Source organism: Nicotiana sylvestris, chromosome 2, assembly GCF_000393655.2.
Source record: "Nicotiana sylvestris chromosome 2, ASM39365v2, whole genome shotgun sequence".
In the NCBI taxonomy this organism is placed as follows: domain Eukaryota; kingdom Viridiplantae; phylum Streptophyta; class Magnoliopsida; order Solanales; family Solanaceae; genus Nicotiana; species Nicotiana sylvestris.
Window position 1 is genome coordinate 181,115,326 of NC_091058.1, and position 6,292 is coordinate 181,121,617.

General features: G+C 28.5%; 1 long non-coding RNA gene across 1 annotated transcript; it reads left to right on the plus strand.

The window, feature by feature from the left end:
• Positions 1-3,084: 3,084 nt before the first annotated feature.
• Positions 3,085-5,750, plus strand: LOC104217129 (uncharacterized). Its single transcript, XR_011405162.1, has 3 exons — positions 3,085-3,299; positions 4,411-4,512; positions 5,517-5,750. It is a non-coding gene; the product is annotated as an uncharacterized lncRNA (long non-coding RNA).
• Positions 5,751-6,292: the final 542 nt, after the last annotated feature.

Here is a 6,292-nt window from a genome sequence, read left to right on the forward strand (position 1 = left end):
CAGCGTACATTAAAAGGTCTTTTCGACCCAAGGTGTAAGAGCCATTGTTGCCAGCCCACACAAATGCAAAACTTGAGGGTCGATTGAGCTCGAGCCGAAACCCGACTCGGAGACTGAACCCAAAATAGTTGAAATACAAATGCCCAAGGGCAAAGCGTAAGAGCCACTGTCTATTATACCCCGTAAATTTCACAACATTGATATATATATATATATATATATATATATATATATATATATATATATATATATATATATATATATATATATTTGAGAGGAACATTTTTGTTAAGAAAAAAAAATGGTCTGAAAAAATAATAATACAATTTTATATAGTTATTAACATTACTACTTTCGAATATGTTTTAAATTACACAAATAATACGAGAAAATTTTATCAGATTTTCTTTATTGTAAAGATATGAATTATTATGTTTCACAAGAAAAGGTCATCCTTTTTTTTTATACCATTTTAAGAATTAAGTGTACGAAAATTTATACTCTTTAAATGAGATTAGAAAAATTTGAAGTTAAAAAAACATATATATTTTTACATTGATATTTTAATGAAATAATAGTGTATATATTCATTTTATATGGTACCGCATGACCATGATAGTAAGCTATATAAAATATGTTAAAAATAAGTAATATTTTAAGTAAATTGAGATAATTCTTAATTATATAGTTAATTATTACGAATGGATAACAATCAACGTGGCAGCCTTGCATTAGGGTGTGATGACTCTTAGAGTCGCATACAAGGTGGCAAATTTGGAGAAGTCTGTCAAGAAAGCTAGTAACATGTGTTATTTTCAGCATCTGAGAATGCCACAAGAGTGTCAACTGTTTTCCAAGGCTTGTTTTAATTTGTCTAAGAAGATGAATCTGCATGGGACCTTAGATGAGCGCTACAGAAGGTTTTTGCTTTCAACCGAGAAATTCTTTTTAACTATATCGTTACTAAAGGTTTTCCAATTTTGCTTCCATCTTTATTTAATTTTGCTCCCCATAGCATTCTGAATCACTACTACATTATGCATTTGTAGCTACGAAATTTTAGCTATGAATTTAAAAATCGTGGCTAATGCCTAGCAATAGCCACAAAAATTAAAATTCTATGGCTATTTCCAAAATTGTAAAATATCTTAGCTACGAACACTAAATTGGCAAAGCTAATTTATCGTGGCAATAACAATCTAAATAGCTACAAATTTATTGCTACAGTAGAATTTCGCAGCTAATCATAAGTTTTTGCAATGCGTCAAAAGTTACCGTAGCAATAGTAACCTTTTAGCTACAATAAATTATTTGAAACGATATGTTGTAGCTAAATGAATATTTTTCCTTCAAGTTAAAAAAAGTTGTGGCAGTAGTTAAATGATATAACCACATATTTATTGCTATGGCAGAATTTTGTAGCTAGTCATTAGTTTTTTGCCACGAAATAAAAGTTATTATAGCAATAGTAACGTTTTAGCTATAACATATTATTTAAAATAAAATATTGTAGCTAATAAATATTTATTGCCTAAAATTATAAAGAGTTGTGGCAGTATAAGTTAAATTAGCCACGGATTTATTCCTAATATGGAATTTCGTAGCTAGTTATTAGTTTTATTCCTCGAGATAAAATTTACTGTAGCAATAATAACTTTTTAGTCATAATAAATTATTTAAAATAAAATATTACTAAATAATTCTTTTGCTTCAAGTTCTAAAAAGGTGTGATAATAGTTGGTTTAATAACTACAATTATTTGTCATGATGAAATGATATAACCACATATTTATTGCTACACAGAAATTTTATAGCTAATCATTAGTTCTTTTCATGACGTGAGACTTGCCATTAATGTTTTAAAAGGTGCGGGCGTGAGTCGATGCATTTTATCTCTCACGAGGCGAGGCGTAATGAGTTACACATATTTTCAAATTTTACTAATTTCAAAAATTTTAAGATAGATCAAATAAAACATAATTATAAAAATTATATTAAAATTAGAAATTATAACAAATAATCTACTTAAAATATTTATAAATTTATAATTCAATTATGAATAATGCGAAAAGTATGACATATATCGTAATATGCAAATTAACTGCAATGTCGTTATAACTCAAACATCAAAAGTAATGTATTCAATACGAAATCTTATATGTATCTCTTAAGGAGTAATGAATCTTGAAATAATTTCGATATTATAATTGATATTTTTTTAAATACTCTTTTTATTTAATATGCTTTCTATTTGAAAGAGAATTTATATAAAAACATAATTCACAATTTAAATATGATTCTCTAGCATCATTTATTTTTAAGTTTCAACAAGTTAATAAAGTGACACATAATTCACCATACTATACTATGGGAACTAATTATTTGTAAACAGAATTACTAGCTAATACTGAGCTATTAAATTAATTAGTATCAAATGATATATTCAATTAATTAAAATTTCTAAAAATATAATACAAAATTAATAAAGTGGAAGGTGTGAAAAATGGTAGAATAAGTAGATTATTTTTGGTTCCTGAAAGATGAGTTGGGAACATATAGAATGTACTAAAGTTTTATCTATAATAAAATACAATTAGTAGATTGTTTTTGGCTATTATAAAATTATAAATATAAAATATTGAGTAAGGCTGATTGATATATGGAGACGTTGAGATGGATGTTGTTGTAAGTACAAATAATTTTTTTTTTATAAAAGGGTATAATATAACATTAAAAATCATTTTCAAAAAAACTCGCATATTGATGTATAAGATAATCGTTATATAGAGGTCTAACTGTATATTATAATGTATAATATTGTATAAATATTACTTGTGATTTCCAATTATTACTTTAACTATTACATATTTATATCTTATTATGTTGATAAGTTATATTTTTAATTTCATAATGATACAATTAGATGTAATAAATTGAAATAACAATATAGCTAATATTAAGATAATTCTTAATTACCTAGTTTCTTTTTACTATTTTTTAGGAGGGTAATCATGAATTTAGAATAAATTTTCCCTCCAAACTTTCCCCCTCTAAATTTTTTGGCAAAAATCAAAGCCTTAATTTAGAGAGATTAGAGGAGAAAGAAAACCCTTCCACCACATATCAAAAGAGAGCCAAAAATCGATTAAGGCACTGTCTCTTTAGCTGCTTCCGCCGCGTCATCAAATGCCATCTTCGCCAATTTAAGTACCCAATATACAGTTCATACCAACAAGGTGTATGAAATCTATACCGCTGCGATCTAAGTTCCTCGTCGCCCAAAACCTAACTGCTCAAAGGTAAGGAACTCTTCAAAATTTTCATCTTCTGGGTAGGTATTATGCATTTTGATTCTCACATACATGGTGGATTATTTGATAGTGAATTGGTCTAGGAGTTATTGTGGATTTCCATTATTTTTTATTTTTCTGTAAAAAGTTGTAGATTACTTCAAATACTCTACAATTTAGCATTTCTATCTCGATTTAGACATTGTTTTGATGATATAATAGTTGGTAATTCCTGGAATTTCTATTCACTTTAGTTTCCGTTTTCTCTTTTATTTTTGTGCTCTTTGTGTAATGGGTATTCTGCAATTTTGTCTCATTTCTTACACTGATTTATTTTTCTGATTTGTTAGTATAATAATTAGACGATGTTGGAGTTTTGGTCACTTTTGCTTTAATTTTATTGCTGGTGGATTATATGCAAAATAAAGGAAACTCTGGATCAAGAAATATTGTGAAAACTAGTTCCCAAAATTTTCTTGAGAAGCCAATGAATCAAATGAAATTAGAACAAGGAAACTAGAATAAGCATAATGAATTTTTGGAGTATGTTTGATGGAATCAATGTTGGCTAATAAGAAATTGACAGTCACAGCTCATGTATTGCTCTTTATGATCCAAAAAGAGTATAATAAGTACGTCATGTAGGAGGTTGATCTTGTATAGATTATTTTTCAACTATGACTAATAAGGATTATTCAATCAAATTTTGAAAGGTTGAATAATGCTCTTAAGAAAAGATTAAATCAGCCTCTAATAAGAATTTAAAAGTAAGAAGTTAACTTGGACTTTCATAAATTTTTTGGTAGTAGTTTACAAATACACAAAGATATGCTTTTCTTTAATACCATTCTTATCAGTTGCTCTTTGTCCTCTAAGATTATTGTCGCTCCATCTTATAAGATTGTTGTCCCTGTTGCATTTACTATTCTCATTCTCTTCTTTTTTCAATTAAGTGTATTCATATTTTCTTCTTGTGAATAGTATTGTTCAGGATAGCTGGGTTGACTTAAACTGTACACTAATCTGGAAACACAATTAGGTCTAGATTTAATGTGCTGTATCGTTTCACTTCTGAATTTTAACCTCTAGAATCTATCTAACAAAATTAAGTTCTTTACAGTTGGACAAAGTTACTTCTATCCGTGCTGAATTGAAGTGGCTCATTATTATTGCCAAATTATGATGACAAATACAAAGGTCTTGCTGCTACGTACGATATCGAGTAAGTATTGTTAAGCTTTATCACTAAGTGGTATATGCCAATGTTAGTTAATAATGTTGCTATTTCCGTTGTTTAAATCAAAGTTGCAGGAACTAGCTAGTAAGAAGAGCAAGTACCTATTATCCAGAGCTACGACCAATAGAGCATCCTCTCTTGAAGGCTAATTAGCTTACTGATTGCTATATTATTCTTTAAATTGATTACAGTCTCACCCTAAATATCAGGAGAAAACAAAGTATTCTTGTCCCTTGCTACAAACGAATAAGAAGTAATCTTTGGTCCTACTTTAGGAAGCGTCGGATCAATCAAGGATCTTCTGATATTTAGACACACAAGAGCCCTAAGCAGTGTGTTTTTGAAAAATTTGGTTTGGTTCAAAGTCTTGGCTCTTATTGTCACACTTTAAAGCAGATATCAACTATACTGTACGATCCACTCTCCTGGTTCATTAAGTCCTTAGAAATGCTAAATGAATCATATCTTGCATTGACAAATAGCTGAAAGATTTACAATAAGAAGTGTAAATGTAAAGTTATGTGAGAGGGATGTCTACAAGTTCTAAAGTTTCAGTGTTGTCCCAAAATTCATGCTGACAGTATAATTTTTAATATATAGTACATTCAAATTATCAGATGATTATGTTGACTTTTCATATAGTTTTTTAGGTTCTTAAGTTGAAGAATCAAGAAAGAAATGGATTGTAAGCTAGCAAAGTTGGATATATGATGAGAATAAATTTAGAAGGATATCTGATGTTCATCCAACTCTAACTAACTTTCTACCCCTAGCGTAGGGGTAAGGTATACATACACACTATCTTCCCCAGACTCCACTTGTGGGATTACACTGGGTTTTTGTTATTGTTGTTGTTGTTGTATAAAATCAATTCTAGAAAATATGTGATTTCTTTAAGAAAATTTCATATGACAAGTAAACTTTAGCTGTTTCATGTGGACATAATTCGACCATTTTCTTAACTTTTTTTTTTATAATTGCTATTGCAGCTTATGGAGGAGCACAGAAAGCATCCAGATCGATTGGGACATGAGTGACTATTTTTTTCTCTTGTAAAAGTATATTGATATGTTTGACTAGAGCAACCTTTTAATATTTTAATTTATTTTGAATGATATTGTTGAACCTTTAGTTATGTTTTCTTGCTAATGTATTGCATTTCTTAAAATAAACTAAAATTCTCTACATATTTTATATTGCATTTATTAAAACAATTGAAGATATTTTGCTGTAGTTCTCTACATATAAAAAGCATTGATTCTTAGCTACAATATATAAATTTGTGTGGCTATCAATGTTTGTGGCAAATTCTTTAATTTGTAGCTATGAAATTTTTAAATTTGTAACTAAACATATATAACGTTGCCACCAAAAAGAATATGGTTATACATTTTCACTTTTTATAAAAAATAAAGAAAATCTTTTGCTACAATTCTATATATCTCATGGAAAAAAACGTTAAATCTTAGCTACCAAAAAATGTTTGTGGCAAAAACTTCAGCTCATATTTACAGACTTTTGAATTTGTAGCTAAACAAACCCACTATTGCCACGAAATTAAACCATACAAGTAGCCACAAAATCTGAATTTGCGTGGCAAAGAAGTTATATCTTTTGCTATGAGTATATTTTTTCGTGGCAAAAGACTTTTATCATTATAGCTACAACATCAAAAATATTATAGCAATAAGTATTAGTCCTTAGCCACGGATCATATAAAGTCCGAAGTTAACTTTTAGCTACGCTACATTTTGCTACGAATGCT